Raw genomic sequence first — 19,936 nt, 5'->3', positions numbered from 1 at the left:
ACAGCAGACCGTCTTGCCTCAGATGACAAAGTAAACTATTTGCATTTTCCTATAATAAGCCCTTTTTCTGGATTTTCCAACTCATTAGCAGAAAATCAATTGATTTATGAGCAGTGGTATTATCCTCATATTAAGAATGGATTCGGAATGGAGATTCTCTACTTAAAATTAATTAAGAAATCTTTAATAAATTAATTGAATTTACTCCATATACACAGCCCAGGTATCTTTTCATTCTGAAGAGGAAATTACATCTTCACTCGTAAAATATTCACAAAAAGAAATTAACATATTCCATTAGTAGAGATTTCCTGGGATATTTTTTTTGGATTTCTCAAAATCCACTGGCGACAGACTGAGGACCGTAACCTGTTTAAGATATCAAAAAGCCCACAGGCAAGCGCGCCATCGCGATGCATCTCGCCTTGATCTAATGAAACTAAAATTTCATTCAATCTTTATCTAAAGTTTGCTCGTTCCAACTTCATTAGATAAGAATCGTCTGTAAACAAATCTGTCTGCACAAAGCTCGAGACTCCTACTCCCCTTCGAAGAGCAGAGTGGGATTTCCAAAGAGCGCCCAATTCACGCACATTTCGTCTTATCATCTGAGGAACAGTGCGTTAGCCGCGAAGGAGAATGTTGTACACGCGACCTGAGAGCACCTGACTGGAACCAGCTATAGCCGGGCACGCGCCTTCTGATAACAGAATTTCCTTCCAGGGGACGAGGAAGAGAGCGAGTCGGCAAAAAGGACATTCTCCTCCAGGCAGGGGTGGAAGTTAGATTTTCTCTTTGCAGGCTTGTATCTTATCTCTTCGCGTGATGAGCCCGTGATATCAGGTCGGGAATCCGAGGAACAGGGGCTCCAGTGAGCGTTCGTGTACGACGTGAGCATTTACTTCGAGCGAGATTAAGTTGCCCCAGTCCCAGCCTCCGTGCGCTACCCGCGACCCGCGCGCAGGTTGTTAATAGTTCATCGCTGCCGCAGTGGCTGTGTGCCATCGCAGGTTCAGCTTCAGTTCCTTTAACGGTTCGGAGGTGTTTGGTCCAAGTTGACGTCACTCACGACACCGATCGCGATATTACGTCGCTTACGCGTTCACGATACTACCTGGACCGCGTTGATTTGAATGCGATCCGATCCCACGCTGGGCGCCAACCGGGCTTACCCTTTGTTTCCGGAGTGCCGCGTTCAGTGAGTTGAGGTCCAGGTGCAGTGACCTTGCAACCAAGTGACTCGTCCAGGACGCTGGTGGCCGCGATTCCAGGCAGGATTTAAAGGATTTCTGCTGCTGCGATTTTTTTTCGCGATTCGAGGATAATTTCCGAATGACGGTCGGCCTTGATGTTAGTGGGGTGACCTTGCGTGATTTTTAATTTTGCTCAGTTTGGGTTTATGTAACGTTTTTAGTAGAATTATCGCATTTTTCCCTTTTTTTGTGATTTTATTTGAATTATATTTTACTAAACAAAACCTGGTCCTTTTGCAGTAATTTTAGTGCGGATTCGTTACCCGGCGAGTGCGAGATGTAAATTGAAGTGGCGAATTTGTGTTTGTGGATTTTACGTGTGAAGTCAAGTGTGCAGGAAAGAATTGAATTTCATTTTGGCAAAAACAAGTGCTTTCAGTGAGTAAATTTTTTAAAGGAAATTGTGAAGTTCACTCAGATGAACTACCCCGACTTGGATATTTTGCGAACTTTGAGCAAAACAGATTCGACTTTAAGAAGCAACAGATTTAGCGAAGGTTCTGAACGAGGTATGTATTATCAACTCCCTTCTTTGTTTTAGGTAATGAAAGAAATTCATGCATTTTTGCAGAACTCTCTCTATTACAACTATGCCATTTTCCTTGGATTGATAAGGAGATAGGTGGGTGTATGGTAATTGGAAAAGATACAAGATTTAAAGCGGGTTTTAATTTTCCTGGAGGGAACTTACTCAAAGATTAGAAGAGCTAATTCCTTTTTATCACCACTCTATCTCTTCTGATTGAGATAATTTATCTCTTGTTTTCCTTTCCTTTATTTGCATCTTTTTAAGTTGAAGTCTCATCACTGCTTTGAAGAAGAGAGGAGCAGATACAAACAGTTCCTTTCATTGCATTTTCATTCTTTATCTAAGCAATCTGTGGATTAGCGTCTAAAAGTTTGAGGCTCAATGTTGAGGTACTTGAAAGCACCCAATATTGTTTGATTAGGATGCAGTGTTGTACACGCTAGACCTTCTGTAGGTGAGACTATTGCTTGGGTGCCTGCAGTAGCGAAACAATACAAACATGATGACAAATAAACATATCCAACCGGAATTCGATCGCAGGACAACGAGATCAAGCCGCTGACACTCATCGCACCGTCAATTAACAAATTTGAGTGCGGCATTAATTAGAAACAATCTGGACCTTTTTAAACCGGTTTGGTTTTCACTTACTCATTATAGGTTAGAAGGGACAGCGAAAGGGAAACCGTATTTCCAAGCCTTCGGCATATCTATCAGGGCCATTGTTCCATACCATGCTGGATCCATTCAAATGATTTCCTGCCTGCGTCGCTACCTAGTTCTCTCCAGTATAAGGACCTTTCTAAAAATTAGAAAGGTTGCAGATTTCATGGTATGATAAAATGCAGGTCAGCCTCCTTTTTTTCACAGTGGCTATAGGGAGTAAAGGACCGGGCGGTGGAGAAAAAGACTATGACATGCTAATAACATGGTCTTCCATACTATATCCCTTTAGGAAGTTTAGAACGTTTTAGATATAAATACCAAGCGGTATTGAGTCTCTGGTATTCCCTTTGTCATTAAATTAAAAATACTGCGGTATATCCCTCCGGCAAGAATAAATCATTGTCTGGATACTCCAATATCCCGCCCGCAGTTATTTGGAATCGTGGAATATGGTAAGATAAATCTCTTATAACATATGATATGAGGGATTTGTAGAGAATCAATTTGGTTTTAGGGCTAGGACTACTTTCTAACGAAGATCCTGCTTAACTAACTGCAGGCCTTACTGTCAGTGAGATCAAGGTATGGATCGTATTTTCTGAATTCATTTAGTCTAACCCTTAACTATTTTGCCGTCACTCAACTTCTAGCTACTAGCTTCCTCCTCAGTGCATTTAGCTGTATTAGCATTTGCAGAGATCACCAAATATTTCAACTGCTCTGATGGTATTGAGGTTCGAAGAGAAGGAAAACATGTTATAGGTAAATTGAATCAGGTTAGTGCTGGTGTCAGTGATCGGAACATCAGCTATGAACATGGTATGGAGGATTGGACGGGAAAAGAACCCTTGCAGAACTCACGAGATTACTAACAATAGATCGGAAACTTCATCTTCCAAGCTAAAAATATGTGTCTGTCTTCCTCATGGGAAGTCTAATCGTTGGAATAAAGAATTAGTTTTGTATTAATTTATTTAAATTTACCTATATGGCGTCGAAAATTAATCCACATGCTACCGTAGGTTTATTGTTGCCGCCAAGTCAGGTTCTAACGATGTGGATGTTGCTCAGGGCGTGCGTCTTCCGATGTAATATGATATCAAGTATTCCTGATTATAGCAGTATGACATCGGTAGTCGAAATAATAGCTTAACCCGACAAATTAACGGTGATCGCTACTTTTTAAGGTTTTGTGTAAATACAAAACTTTGTTAAAATCGATTTACTGTCAGTCTGCCCGTCACACACATTTTTGTCGGAGACGGTTACAGCGATTGATACCAAATTTGGCAAAAAGGTGGGAACCGTGAACACTCACACATATAGTGAGTTGCATCCTTTTACGTCAAATTTAAGGGAGGTCCCCATCCATGCAAAAGGAGGGTGTACATTTTTTTCATCAAATATGGTCATGTGGCGTATCAAATTTAAGGTCTCGGTCACTTTCCGAAGCCGGCATCAGTTTTGACATTTGTTGGAAAGGTGGGGAGTGAGGGAGGTTGCAAGTGACCATTTCTTTAACGGACCCATTCTCAGAAACTATTCAACCGAAAAATCTAAAAAAACTCAAGAGGCTACTACTGTGTGCTCCGAAATACCCTCCATATCGATACCTTTTCAAATAAGTTAATAATAGTATATTACTATAATTTTTAGTAATTGGCAGAAAAACCCCCTCTTGAGTTCATCCTAGAATCACGAAATTCACAAAACCTTTCATACCTGAAACGGTACGATCAAGACAGGCTCAGCTATGAATTGGACGGAGATACCTGGCTGCATCCTGGATGAAGCATTCAGCGATGAATTGACTTGTGAATCCTGTTGATGACCCCGACAAGACCATCACAGGATTGTTGTCGTGTAAGGGTTTAAGTTGAATTTTTCCATTGTAATGAACTGCCATATTATCATAGGAGGTGTGCTTTAAGTTGAAGTCACTACTGAAGATAAGGTATTAGCATGTTAGCTGGTGATTTCGCAAGAGCTTCAAGCTTTGCCCCAGTTGTCCAGCTAGGGTTCTACATTTGATACAGACGGTAACTACCTAAATCCGCCTATTACCAATATTTTTAACTATTGCTCTTCAGATAAGTTTCAGAAATTCAACCAACACTTGGAAGTGGTTCGTTGGGCATTTGAAATCAGGGATTCCGAGTTGACTGTAATAGCATTTTACTTTACAAATTCATTACAAGTTTGAGGGCAGTAAACTGTTGTTAAATTTTGATAAATATAATACAAGAGGAAGAATGGGGAATTAGTACATTTGAAGTAAGGGTATTCCATGTTTCGCTGTGGAGACTTCTGATAATAAAGAACTGAGTCCTTGGAGTTAGTCGGACGCCTGTTAAGGCTTTTAATTCGGCAATGCTTCCGGTGCTGTTCGTGTTGGTGCTTCTCACTTAGATGTAGACTGTTGCGATGCAGGTCACTGGCCGCTCTCCTCATTTTTCTGGCGGCGAAGAAAGTGCATTTAGTTCACCAGAGATCGAGCTCCAGTGAATCTATATTTAAGAAACGAGATGGCTTACTTGGCTGATACTTACAAGCCAAATGTTAGTCATGAGCAGATGTACAGTCAACCAATTAACAAGTTGGACAGTTATGGCAATACACTTTGAAGTCACATATCTCGAAAACCAGCTGTTTTTAAATTAGTTATGAAAGAGATACAACAATGATATTTGATGTATGCTTTCTATCGTTGTTATTATTTTTATTATTTTATGTTGCGTAGAAAAGTCATTAAAGAACAAAAAAGTTAGCATTTATCATGGCCAAACAAAAATTTGGACATTTTGAGTTATCGTCATCAGTAAGACGTAATGTGATTGCGGTTCAAAAAGAGTACTGTTATGTTTCGTATTGTGTCGAGAAGTGCTGGGCTTCCTAGGCTCTACTACAACGATTAGTTCCTTGCAAATATCGCTCGGAAAAGGGCCGAAAATGGACAATAAGCAGTTGTCTCATGGCTTAAAAGAGCCAATCATTAAATATTTTCATAATAATAAAATTATACGTGAAATAGCAGAAATAATAGAAAAGCCAAAGTCCACTGTGTATCACGTCATAAAAAAAAAATTAATGAAAATGGATCCGTAGTATCTTTATCGTAAAATAGGTAGCGGCCGACTTGCGAAAGTCCGGAACAAACAAAAAGACAAATTTTGTAGGACATAAGGAACAATTCGAAGACAACTGCAGTATCTACTGCACAGAATTTAGAAAACAAAGGTATACTGACCGTTTATGCTCAAACCGTCCGAAATTTTCTACGTATTGAGGGATACAGAGCCTATACTCCAAGGAAGAAGCCACTCCTTCCCCAAAACAATATTAAAAACCGACTTGTATATGCTCAAAACTTCGCTTATAAGCCAGAAGAGTTTTGGAAAACAGTTATTTTTTTAGATGAGTCGAAATTTAACATTTTCGGTTCCGATGGTCCGCAATTAGCGCGGAGAAGGATAGTCACTACCTTAGAAGACTGTAACATTGTACCAGCAATTAAATACGGCGGTAGCAGCATCATGGTGTGAGGTGCTTTGGCATCTAAAGGACCCAGGACCCTTGGATATATAATCCAGGTAAACCTCACTAAAGTAGGCTACCCTAATATACCAACGCAGCACATACCAGCTACGATAGCGATGATGGGGCTACCATTGGATATCATGTTAGTTCATGGCAACGACCCAAACACACAGCCATGGTCGTTAAGGAATGGCCGCTTTACCATGTCAAAACGACCCTTCCTCATCCATCTCAGAGCCCAAATTTAAATCCCATAGAGCACTTGTGGGCTCACGTCGAAAAAAAGCTACGAAGAAGGGAGGTAAAGGACAAAAGGATTTAGAATATCACATAAAGGTTGTTTGGAGTTTTATTTCTGCGGAAGTCACCGAAACACTTGTAGGGTCGATGAAAAGAAGACTTCTTGCAGTTTCACCACATCAAATACTAATTTACCCAATTGTTGACATAAATTTATTTTCTTTTTATTAAATTTGAAGTGTCCAAGTTTTTGTTGGCTTTGCCCAATGCTAATTTTTGATTTTATCACTATTTTTCGGTTAAAAATAGCACTAATAAAATGATAATAACGGCAAAAAACAAACATAAAAAATGTTGCTTTCTTTTAAAAATTTATTAAAAAATACCATCGGGATTTCGAGATATTTGACTTCAAAGTGTATTGCCGTAACTGTCCAACTTTTTAATTGGTTGACGTATGTGTTTTAAAAGAGCCCAATCATATAGTAAAGAACTCGTTTATCCTTCGAGACCTGTAGGTTTCTCCGATTTATTGCCAGGAATGGAATCGACCTATAAGCATGGAACTAGTCACTTCGCTGAAGATACTGAATGTCGAATGGGATTTAAGCCGTGTTTTACTTTCACGGATGTTTTGAGATTTGTCTTTTCTTTTTAACCACAATCGGATCCTCGCCATGATGTCATGGCTAAACCATTGAGGTAAAAATTCTATTTGCAGATGTGCATAGGTTCGAACCTGGGATTTACAAAGAAATAAAAAACTAGCAACGCAAGTTGAAACGGTTTAGAATTTTTTATTTCAACTATCATAGTTTTACTCAATCGATCTATTTAGATGTTTGTTAATAGGGGACCCGGTTTACACGCGCGTAGCTTTTGAATTGAGCGTGCGATGTGGACATAATCAAAACCACAAGAAAAGAGCCAACTGTAAAAATCCGAGGTAGAAACGCATTTCTTCAAGGAATATAGGAGTTCTCCTCGGTGTAGTTTTCCTGCACTTCATTCTGTATGTCGTTGTCGTTAGAAGTCGATTCTTAATCTCCCAAAATCTTCTGCTTAATTTTTCTTGTTTGCCTTCAATACTGCCTTTGAGCAGAGATGTCTGGGGATGTATCCACTAAAGCTTTCGATGCTTGATATGAGTGCAATTTCAGGTTCTTGGTATCAAGGGTACAACTCCCTGTATTACCACAGTTGGCATCCTCTCATTGGACTTAAAATTCTTCTCGGGACTTGCCATTTAAAGACATAAATTGTTTGCTCTTCGCCATAGTTAAATATCCAAGTCTCGCTTTCATAATTCATGATTGACCGGATCGAAGCTTAGTATGTTGTTGACTTTGTTGATAATATGGGAACAAGACTTGATTTCGTCCTTTTGGATGTGGGCTTAGCGTTCGTCAGGATTGTTGCTTCTGAAGTATTTCCTTCAGTCCATCCTTTCTATTCTACAGTCTTCCGATATCAAATACGAGATTTGGAGGCGGATTAGAACATAAAGCTCTCGAATTTGCTGCCGGCAGGGCTCCACATACACTAGATTTTAGTCTTCCAAATTTTTAATTACCCGCTTATTCCCCTATTTCTCCAAAAAGCAGGCGTTTCTAAGCGTTATTTCGATCCCATCTTTTAGAATTTTCCTTCCCTTTCCTTCGATAACATACTCCAAAAGCATCTCATTTGTGTTTTCGTTTCGAGACTTATCATTTGATCGTTTTACGGCTAAAATGTCCTTTCGAGTTTCTAAGGAATGTCCTTCCTTACCAAGAACTGATAAAGTTCTGGTTCAATGATTTTGAAAATTTTTCCACTTTTCCTTCGGCCTCGCGATGTTGACTTTTGATGAAAACACAGTGACAGTCGGTCGTAGTTCAGCGTTGTTCTGCCCTCTGGTTTTAAATGAGGCATATTGGATTCTCGCGGCTTCCTATCTCGTAGTTGACGTATTTTATCTCATGATGACCCGTCCCATCTCTCTTTAGTTTGATGCATACCGCTCTTGTTACACCATGTGTCAACTTTTTGTAGCTGCAGTGATGGTTTTCTAGCACGTCTTAAAAATTATGGATAGAATAGTCCTCAATAAGGACTGTTTCGATTGCGTATTGTTCAGACTTTACCAATCGCTCCTATAATATTATTGCGTCCTGGATATGATGGCAGCCTTCAGCTTCGCTTATCAATCGGTTTGGGAGCTACCGTAAACGTCTGTAGAGGAGGGAAGCATACAATAAAACGCAGGGAGTCGTCAATTTGACGATTAAGTCTTTAGGTTCGGTTTGATCTGTTGGAATTGCCATGGGATTAAAGGACCAGAACAAAAATGTTCGGAATAGGAGTGATTATGCACAAAACAGAGCGGGAAATGATATACCATCGCAGTCCCTGTTACTCACCGTTTCGGGTGAACGAATCTCAAGATTTATTGATACCATAGTCGCAGTCAATTATTTAGTTTTAGAACAGTTCACAAGACCAGCTACTCGAAAATAGGCGGTGTGTCTGCCAGCATAATATTTCATTATCGGAATCGATTTCATTCCTTATTATTCCTTTCATTAACACCAATTTGGTATCTTCGTGCTAATTTTGACCGGAAGTTTTAACTCGCACAGTGCTTCTTTGCACCTTCCATATGCTGATTAGAAAGCGTTGAAAGCGTCAACCAACATCAATCCGAAATATACTAGCCAGCAATGATCAATGCTGACATTGACAATTTTCTGTCCTTTGAGGTGGAGAGGTTAGGAAGTACAAGTCTTACGATACATGTCACCGATGCCAGTGGCGATAAACTCCTCGCTTCTAAAAACTTTGTACATTCGGGAGTCAAATACTCTGCTCCCCGATAGTTTTACCTTTTGCTGTTGGAAATGTATCGTACTTGTTTTTTATAACCTGTTTGATGAGATTTTTGTGAGCCCCAGTTTGAAAAAGGAGAGCAAAATTCAGATTTTAAATTCGTACATGTTTTCTATTCTGTTGGATCCTTAGGAAACTAGACCCAAAAGACTTTCCGAAAATTCCTCTGGAAGAAAGGCTAAACATGGGTATGGGCAACAACTTTTCTACCTTGGTTGAACTTTTAGGAAAAACTAGAAAAAAACACAATTACAATAATTACAGAAATAGCTTTAAAAGCCCAAATCGTATTGATTTTTATGAAGGGAGGGGGGGATAGTTGGTCCCGGAAATAAGTATTTGTATATATTTTCCTTTAATTATTAGCCGATAAAAGAAATGTGTGGTGATTAGAACACTTTGACACGAAATTTGGTAGGAATTGTGAAATCCCATACATGTAGTTACCTCTTTGTTGAATTTAATTTATAAGCAAAAGGGGGATGTAAAACTTTTTTTACCCAAATATAATCATGTTAGGGATCAAAGGAAAAGTCTCGTCTAGTACTTTTCGAGGCCAGTCTTAGTTTTGAATTTTTCTGAAGAGGCGGGGAGTGCGGGAAAAGTGATGATATCTTTAACTAACCCATTTTCAGAAACTAAATTACTATGTTTTTAGGAAATAGGCTAGAAACCCCCTTAAGTTTATGCTAGAGTTATAAAAATTCGCAGTAGACAAACTGTCGTATGAAGCATGATACCCCCAAATTTCATCAAAATCGTACTATCATTGATAAAGGTACAGTAGCTCAAAATTGTCTTTTCTTGTCTTGTATCCCCCAACCCTCCTCTTGTATCACTTTGCAACCCGTCTCTCAAAATTCAGAATGTACTCCACTCTGTACAAGCTAGTTGGAGGAGTGTGAAACTCCTTTTCAAGGACCCTATTAGGGCCAACAGGCTGGTCCAGGATGCCCATTTGACATCCTTGATATTAAAACATTCATACCTTTTAGATGTGTTTACAGGTATGGCGTGATCAGAAATATAAATCTCTGTTATAACATGGAGACGATTGCGGATACTGAATCGTCGGTTAAAATCGTAAATGCTGAAAGACTATCTCTTAAAAGTCCTAAGCCGGGTGGTGTTAGAGTGCCCTCGAACACTGTCTGGGGTAACTTTTCTAGAAAATGACTTGGACATATCTTTTTTGTCTACACTAGAATGGAGGTTGCCTATTTCAAGTTAAGGGCGTCGCAGTGTTTCAACTGTGATAGACCGGGCCACATACACAAATTTTACAAGGTCCATGTTTCGAGTACCACTCCTAATTCAAATTGGATTGCCCGAGGCTCAGCTAATTTTAGCAATATCGTGAAAAGAAAAAGTCCGGGCTTTACCCAGGAGAAGCCCCTGCAACAACACTGCCCAATGTTTTCAAACCAATCTCTCCGGTTTATGCGGTGGCATGGAAGTACCAGAGGGAAATCAGCAAAATATTGCTAATGCTGAATGAAACTGCTACGAAACATAACATAACGAAAACATTCAATTAGACCGGCTTAGAAATAAGGCTGTTGGGAAACTCGGCACTTTTTGTAAAAGATATGACAGTGTTCTCATCACGGGGGATCTGTATGCCAGACCCACCAATCTGGGTAATTACCACAGCAAAGGCAAGGGCAGATATCTAGAGGCTGCCGTTCTCGATTCTTCGTTTACCTTCTTTAATACTGGTATGCCCACATTTTACAAACTATCGTCAATATCAAAGCAATTGGGCTCGGTTATGGACTTACTCCTTCTAATTCTGCCATATTGCCCTCATTAATATGTTCGCAAACTATTAAATTCGATGATTGTATCAACAATTCAACTGTTACGTCTATTCTGCAGGAAAATCTACGTTTGCTTGCATTCATGATGTTCTGTTTTACATCTCGGTAGCTAAGGGGAGGAGTCGGAAGGTTTGGTTGTGGTGCTAGATGCAAAGAATGCAATGGTCGACCTTCAAATGTCTGCAAAGATAGGTTAATCTTTTGGCCCTACCAATCAATATAACTAAATCCCAATCTATATCCTTTAAGATAAGCAGGGTCACCCCCTGGTCATTGACGTTTCAACAAATTCAACAATATATAGATCGGCGATAAGGTCTATCTTATAGTATACAGCTACGTCCACCTTGAATCCGCCCAGATGCTTCCAAAATAAGTTTAACTCAATATCTACTTGTATTCTGAGACGATGCCTGGGGCTAACCAGAATCGCCCCCTTTTATCAGATTTTTGTTCTGGTTAAGAAGCCGCCACTCCGTTTCAGAGAGCCCCTCTCGGCGGCTTGAGAACCCCTTAAACTAAAGTAAAGGAATCTTAACCCACCTCGATCCCCGATCGAATTAAATGTCGGGTATATTGAGCGTATATACACTACCAGTTATATATCATACAAATGGAACCATCGTGCACCCACATATTCTCAAACGAAAAAAATTTAAAGAAAACTTTATATCTAAAGCGCTGGGCTTTTGGTTTCCCGGCATTTTGAGCAGAAATTAGGCTGTGATCATTTGGTTCCGTAAAAGGGAAGCCAAAATTTTTAATTTGTTCTTTAGGTCCAGGAGGTCTACTCTTTTTAGCCTTTCTAAGTCTTTGTGAAAGAAAATTCTCTTACCCATTACTCTCTTGGCTCTTCAATTTGGTTAAGCGGAGCCCACAGTTTTTCCTTTAATGTTCTAATTCTCAAATCTTTACGGAGGTCATCATTGCGGAAATACAAGGGTGCACTGAAGATACTGCGTAGAACTTTGGACTAAGAGCGCTGTGGCAGGTTGGAGAAAAAACACTTTTAAAAGTGATGAAAATCCTCCTTTCTCATATTTTCTACTTGGGAAGTTGAGGGAAATATTAAAAAGATAACTTTAAAGCAATCTGAATAGATATTATGAAATGATCAGTACTGTATTGAAAACTTTTAAACCATTTTGCTTGGAGCGCATTATTCGGAACTGGTGGGTAGTATAACGCACTTTTTCATGGAATCGGCATATGTATGTACATGCCACGACCAAAATAATTCAACACCCTTAGCCGCCACGTGTATTGTTAAATAAATTAAAATATAAATTATTTTCTTATGAATAGTAATCGATATTCGGTTGAACCACCTTTGGCCTTAGGACAACATTCCTTTTCACATACAGCTACTTAAAGCGGTTCTCGAAATTTTAATTAATTTTTCAAATGCACACTTTTGCTGTACTTGGATAAGAAAAGCTGCCACTTTCGATTTTTTCATTATTATAATGCCAGAAGAAAGAGTGGTTCAATGCGAACAGGTGGTGTTGCCTTTGGGTACTATCTCCCCGTGATACTACGAAGAGAACGACCGCTGTCAGCCGTCATATAATTCCAACTCCACTTACATAATTCATAGAACACGTTATGACCGTGAATTATGTATATACATAAGTGAGCAACTTTTCCCCTGGCTAGAATGGAAATCGCCTATTGGGGGTGATTTCACAAATTTCACTGAGAATTTATCTGGAATTTTAAGCTTGTAGCCTAGTATTACGTGCTACGTTAAGTAAAGGAACACTCTCTTGGAACTATTACTTTTTAACTTTGTATGCAATAAAGTCGTTCAAAATTTGAGGGAGGAATATAACATCCCAACTGGCGGTTTCGACACGGGGACATTTTTTTTAATCTTACGCCTGATACCGATAGTTTATCACTTCATATGACTTGGAATTGAATTATCAGATATCATCTTGTCAATTGTGTCTTAGGCGTATTGGGTGTTGCTTGTATGATTCGTCCAAAATCTTTATCTGATTTATTCTCGTCGGTATTCGTCCTTTCGAAATATACTACTAAGAACACCAGTTGGGGAATGCCACTTCATCCAGGTTGCGTTAATGTGTGAAATAATTTCATTACGCAGTTCTCCATTGGCAGATAGCATTGACTCGAGAGATTTAAATCGTTGAGTTCTGGCAATGGCAGTAACCTGCCCCTCGAGATATTTAAATCGCTGAGTTTTGGCAATGTCGGCAACCTGCCCTTCGAGATATTTAAATCGCTCAGTTCTGGCAATGGCTGTAACCTGCCCAGAACTGAACGATTTCAATATCTCGGGTCAATGCTATAAGCCAATGGAGATCTACGTTATGCTCCTCACATAGGGAAACACAAAACCTTTTATACCTGAAGCGTCAAGCTTCCGGTTTCCCGACTTTTTTTCTTTTTCTGCCAAACTGCTTTCATACGACCGGTCTAATCTGATCATAAGTACGATTCACCCTCAATATAGCGAATTCTAATCTTTAAGCTAATATCAATCTCAGCAGTAACCTGGAGTGATTCTGTCAGATTTAGGGGACTTTTCGATGAAACTATCTATTTATTGCAGTTTTGTTTCAGATTTCGCATAGTAGAGCCGCTGTTATAATTACCCTCTTTTTAAGGTTTTGTGTTTACACAAGACCTTATTAAAATCGGTTTACTGTCTGTCTGTCTGTTCGTCTGTCTTTTTTTTTCATCGTTGGAAGGTGGAAAGGTTCAAAACCTACTGCTGGCTCCTTCCATACAGTTACGTGTGACTCCTACCCACTAAAACCACCTCCTTCTTCTTCCACTCTCCCCACGGGACTGGTATAAGCACTGCATCGCGGGGCTAGATCAGTTCTTAACTGCGGCGCATTATTGTTCGCTCCCTTTCTTGCTTTCTTCGCAGTTCTTCATGCCTTAGCTGTTGATGAATCATTTTCAGTTCAATTACCACTTGATTCCAAGCCTCCGTTGATTCTAACATAAGCTCCGCTATATTTCCAGGCGTTAAGCGCCTGTCTGCGATCGCCTCCTAGTTCGGTGTGCTGTAAACCTTGGGCAAATACAACATGCTCTGCATTCTCAGCCACGTTACCACATCTTGGGCAGCATGGTGACTCGTCGTGTCCAAATCGATATAGATAAGCCCGATAACCTCCATGTCCACTTGAAAAATGTGTTAGCTCGTAGCTTAGTTCACCGTGCCTACATTTTGTCGTATAGACGCGGACCTTCATCCGCGAAGATGTCTATGGGGATTGTCCCTGCCAGTACGTATGCTGCTTCTCCTGATGTTGTTCGATAAGCACTGCATACCCAGAGTGCACTTAGTCGATACGCCCTTCCTAGTTTCCGCAGTTTGATTTGTTTTCCAGAACGGTTTCCCAAACTGGAGCTGCGTAGAGTAGCACGGAACTAACTACCCTTGAAATAAGACGACGTCAACTTTGTCTTGGTCCACCAATGTTCGGTAGTATCCTCGAGATCGTTACAGCGATGGAAGATGCTTTAGTTGCAGCACACTCAATGTGTTTTTTAAAGTTGAGTCTTTTGTCAATCTTTACTCCCAAATATTTAAGCGACTCTTGGGAGTAAATTGTTTTTTCATCAACTTTAATTTTCACGGTCGTGTCTTTCCTTCTTTTGCTGGTTAGCACTAGCTCCGTTTTATGTTCAGCAACTCATAAACCGGACTTTTTCAACCAGGAATTGATCTCCCATATCGCTTCATTTGCATAGATTGCGATCTCGTCTAAGCGTTTTGCCACTATTGTTACCCCGATATCGTCCGCAAAGCCAATAGTAGTCACGCCGTTAGGAAGGCGTAGCGTCAGCACTCCATTGTACATAATTAACCACAGTAACGGACCTAAGACAGACCCTTGTGGTACGTCGCACGTCATTGGGAATAATTTCTCTCCATTGTCCGAGTGGCAATATAATCTTCTTCCGAGAAGAAATGCAGCAACGATGCGTACAATGTACTTTGGAGCCTGTAGTTTGGTTAGAGTCTCTACGATTTTCGTCCACTTTGCAGTGTTGAATGCATTTTTTACATCGAGTGTCACCACTGCGCAGCATTTGTCATCTTGTATTGCAGCGCGAGCTAGGCCAGTCACCATGTTGATTGCATCGATGATTGATCTCCTCTTACGAAACCCGAATTGCTTGTCGGATAGGTCTCCTTCCTTTTCCGCAACAGCGAGCAGCCTGTTGTATAATACTCGTTCAAATAGTTTACCAATGCTATTGACCAAACATATCGGTCGATATGAAGAGGAGTCTCCCAATAGTTTACCTGGCTTCGACGAGTTTAAGGAGAGGTCTTTATACATGCAAAAGGGGGGTGTACATTTTTTTTCTTCAAATATAGTCATATTGGGTATCAAATTAAAGGTCTCGGTTAGTACTTTTCGAAGCCGGTCTTAGTTTTCATATTTGTTGGAAAGGTGGGGAGTGCGAGGAGTTGAAATTGATCATTCCTTTAAGGGGGCCCTTCTCAGAAACTACCTAGCCGAAAAATCTGAAAAAAATTAGGAGGCTGCCACTATATGGTGCCTGGGCTTCGAAATACCTTCCATACTGATGTCTGTACAAATAAAGTTAATAATACTATATTACTATAATTTTTGGTAATTAGCTGTAAAACCCCCCCTTAAGTTCATGCTAGCACCACGAAATTTTCGCAACAATATAGGGTATAACATAGAGCATGATCCCCCCAGTTCGTGGAAATCGTACTATTACTAACAAAGTTATAATTCGTCAAAGTTGTCACCTTTTTGCAAATTCAAGACTATCAATGTCGATATCATACGAAAATGGATAGTCTCACATAATATATGCATATATTACGTGCTACGTACTAAGAAATACACAAAACCTTTCGTATTTGAAGCGTCCAGCTTCCGGTTTCCCGACTTATTTATGCGATGCTTTACAGGATTTGTCGATGTGGTTGAGATATAGTTATTTATTCGATTTTTTTTTTATAATATTTACGTGCAGGATGCGTATTTTGCCTTCCCTCTTCCTTTCTCTATTCTCCGGGGCTATAAATCCAATGTACTATGACCATAATTTTTCGGTTTATGGTTCGTGGCATAGGGGCTGGTCTGTTGAATACTTATTTGTATCATTCGGTCATGCATGTTGTTGGAAAGTTCAAGTGCTTCAATTTGACCTTTCTACTTCATTTAAATGCTTTGCAATGAGCTCCTACTTGCGCTTCAAAATTCAAATAAAATTCCGAACAACTTACAAGTTCCTTTAAAAGTACGTTCGTAAATAGCGCTTTTACGTTGAAAAAGAAACTTCCTCATATATACTTTGCCAAATATTCCCCTGAATTCTTTACCATTTTTCTACATGAGGGTTTTTCCCTTCAAGGCCTATTTTCTTTACCGTGCGATTGTTCATGGCTGTAATGATTTCTGGGAAATTATTTCTATTCTTGGCAATTTCCCGGAGACAGACAATTCCGGGAATGAGCCCATGGACATTTTCAGTTTGTAGATTTTCCCATTATTGGCTGGCTTTTCATGGAGTCCGAAAAGGAATCCTTTTTACCTCTTTTCTTAAATGTTTGAGCTGGAGCCATATGAAGCATCAAAATAATTTGATAGAACTAAAAGAAACCTAAAATAATAATATAAATTTAAAGAAATGGTAAAGTGTGACTATTACGGTAAAAACCTAATAGTAAAAGGTGTTGTGACTTTTCTGATAACGCCATATGCAAAATCTTATAATGATGGAAATTTATGGTAATCATTCATTAACGGAAATGACCTAATGACTATTCAACTTAAATAAATTGAAAGAGATACTGTGGCATTTCCTATTGACTTATTTGCGGATTTCATTGGAGAAAATGAAAGATTTTGACCGTTTTGTAAAAAATACACAGTGAACTTAACGAAATTTTAAAATATCTTTTGACGACATTTAATGTTGGGTTATATGCATTTCCAATCAAAATTACTGATGTAAATTCTGCTCTAAATAAAGTAATTGGGGTATTGTCTGCTGCAGTTTATTGGGAGAAGGTTTGCAAGGATTGCAACATTTTCCTAGTTATCATAGCCGTGGTATCAAATAAAAGATTGTTTCTGTGATGAGAGGCCAAATCGGCTCCACTTTTCAAGAATATCGAGTGGAAAAATTTATTGATGGTCTTGTCCATTGTATCTTCGCATTGTTTGGATGAAGTACCGGTCAACGTCCTTCAGATTTGCATTAGTGTTTGCTCCTTGTTAGATAATGGTAGAGGAAATCAAACTGACGATTACAAAGTTTCAAATTGTCCCATCTGGCGTAAACGTAGAATTTTGAGTTCGAATGAGGCAACAGATTTCTTCGACCCATGCCTCACAACCGTACTGGAGAATAGGTCCTTTTTACTTGGCTTACTGTATGACTGTATGTCTCCCCCTTTTTTCTCCAGTGAAAGGTGGAAAGCTTCGAAGTTACCGCTACACGCTAGACGGTCATGCGGGATGCTTACTCACTAAAAATAACTTCTTTTCCTTCCACTCTCCCTCCGGGACTCCCATGGTATTACGGCACGGGGTTGGATCAGAGTTTATCCGGCACTTGTGTTCGTATTCCGCGGTTATAACCTCCAATACAGCCCTCTGAGCTGTGAATATCGACCATTGACATAAAATGTGTTCCGGGCGTTTTGGGCAATAAGGCGATTCGCCATGCAAAAACCAATAGAGATAACCCTGGTGTCCGCTCGAAAGCTGTATTAGGTCCAAACGTACTTCGCTGTATTATCGCTTGATCCATCTCCGAATATATTATATAATTCTGTGGGTCCAGCTGCCTTTTCCTGACATGTTCCACCTTTCCTGCGATATATTCCGTGATCGTTTCATTTCGCGCAGATTACCACCGAGGTGTAGGAGATTCTCCGAAGAGGGGCTTTCGATCGGAAAGGCGTTGTCCTTCTTTCGCCAGAATATCAATCGGGATTATTCCTGCTATCACGCACTTGCTTTGATATTGTTCTATAAGTGCAGCATGTTTGAAGTGCACTTATGCGTTACACAGCTAAAGTTCTTCTCTTGCATGCATTATTTTCTAGTGCCTCTGCCCACACTGGGGCTGAATATAGCATCTGACCACCTTTGAAACAAGGATCGGACGGCTTGACTTTGGGCCACCTGTATTTGGTAGCATTCTAGCTATCAGTGCCTCAGTATTATATGTCTTGGTTGCTGCATTCTCCGCATGTGATTTGAAGTTTAGCTCCTGGCGATTATTACTCTTAAATACTTGAGTGAAGGTTGGAAATGTATTGTTTATTTTCCCATCTTGATCTTCATAGACGTGTACTTTTTTGCGCATGGTGGTTAATACTACTTCCGTTTTATGTCCTGCGAACGATAGACAAACGTTCTCTAACTAGGATACAATGTCATAAACTGTTTCACTCCCATAAGGCTCGACTTCTTCGAGAAGGTCTGCAACAACCGTCACTCCAATGTCGTCCGCGAAACCAATTGAGGCCACATCAGTAGGGAGATCTAGCGTCAGTACTCCGCTATACATAATTATCCACAAGAAAGAGTTTAGGACGGTCTCTTGTGGCATCCCGCATGTCGTTCGGGATGATTTCAGTCTTTCATGTGATTCACAATATGAGTTGGGGCTTTAGAGTACGCTGAAAGTCTTACTTGCTTGTCGTAAGAGGCGACTAAAAGGGATAGAAATTTACGAGCTGGCAGCCTGCAAATTTTTAAACTTTATTGCTATTGAAACATTTAGCTTCGGATAGCGACTGACCTCACGATTACCACCCTAGGTTATCGAAGAGTGATTTTCCTTAACGTGTGCAGGCTCCTCGGCAGCGATAGTGAGGATCCTCAGAATGTTCGCTAGCAGACACGAATTCGGTGTCAGATTGCTTTTGATGGTTACCGAAAAGCGCGCTCTCTTGACCTGGGAGCCGGTTTCTGACAGACTTTTAACTGTAAGATTCCGGTTCAGGTTAAGGAGCATCACAATTGTACAATGCTATGCACCAACGGAGACTTCACACATAATGGAGAAGGATGCTTTCTACGATCAATTGCACGCAGTTCAGGGGAGGCTTCCTAAAGGTAACATTGTGATCGTGATGGGTTATCTGAGTGTCAAGGTGGTCTCTGACAATACCGTGCTCGGACATGTGATGAAAAACACGGTCTTGGCAACCGACACGATAATGGTGGAAGGTTCTTGGATTTCTGCAGCTTCTACCTCTGCACCTGGTGGTACATTGTTCGCGCACAGAGCCTGCCATAAGGTGAATTGGGTGTGCATAACAAGAGAGGCACTGACATCGGCCTCGAAAGGCATCACCATTTGATGGTCACTTACGTTTGTTTGCGTGTTTCGTCTGCCACTTCTCGCAGGGTCGGGGAGCTGCGATCCGCTGAGTTCAGCATCGGCCCCATGTATGACCCAACTGCTGCTCGACAGTGGGAGAGCTATCTTGCTGACTGGACGGTAGATACCCTGAGTAAGCCGCCTGAGAATATCGATGAGCATTGAGCCATCATCAAAAATGCTCTTTTCACGTGTGCTACGCAGGTCTCTAGCTACGTCGTGAAGGAGTGTCATAAGATTTGGCTGACTACAGAATCGTGGAAGCGGATTCATAAACATTAGGGGTTGAAGGCTCTATTGGCTGCTGCCGGCGATGAGGGCCGCAACGTGCTTGAACTCTAATATCGAGCGAAATCTCAAGAAATTAAGCGTAGTGTCCGCCGCGCCAACAGTATCCAATGATTTTAGAAGTGTAAACCGAATAACAAAAAAGTCTGCACCTCCAGTTGCGGCACATCCGCTACTTCGCTGCTACTTCTTGGGAAAACCAAACCTTTTCCAGAGAGTGCAAGAAGGGGACGATCATTATGATTCTAAAGAAGAGCACCAGTTTTTAGTGCCTCAGAGGACTTCTCGAAAATTCGATCGATAGAGCAGGCTGGTTTCCGCTCCAGATCCTCCTGCATTGATCACATGAGCACCCTACGGAC

The 19,936-nt window shown here is 40.4% G+C and overlaps 1 protein-coding gene across 3 annotated transcripts in view; it reads left to right on the top strand.

Moving 5' to 3' along the window:
• Nucleotides 1–315: 315 nt before the first annotated feature.
• Nucleotides 316–19,936, top strand: part of LOC119657413 (irregular chiasm C-roughest protein-like) — a 526,753-nt gene continuing 507,132 nt past the window's right edge. The window contains exons 1-2 of one of the 3 annotated variants that reach the window (XM_038064308.1): nt 316–1,350; nt 1,494–1,762. The gene's annotated coding sequence lies outside the window, so the exon portion shown is untranslated. Of the gene's footprint in view, nt 1,763–19,936 lie in introns of all 3 variants that reach the window. The other 2 variants (XM_038064310.1, XM_038064307.1) reach the window with 2 other exon arrangements.

Source organism: Hermetia illucens, chromosome 5, assembly GCF_905115235.1.
Source record: "Hermetia illucens chromosome 5, iHerIll2.2.curated.20191125, whole genome shotgun sequence".
In the NCBI taxonomy this organism is placed as follows: domain Eukaryota; kingdom Metazoa; phylum Arthropoda; class Insecta; order Diptera; family Stratiomyidae; genus Hermetia; species Hermetia illucens.
The sequence above is the reverse complement of the archived record's forward strand: the minus strand, read 5'-3'. Positions and strand labels throughout refer to the sequence as shown.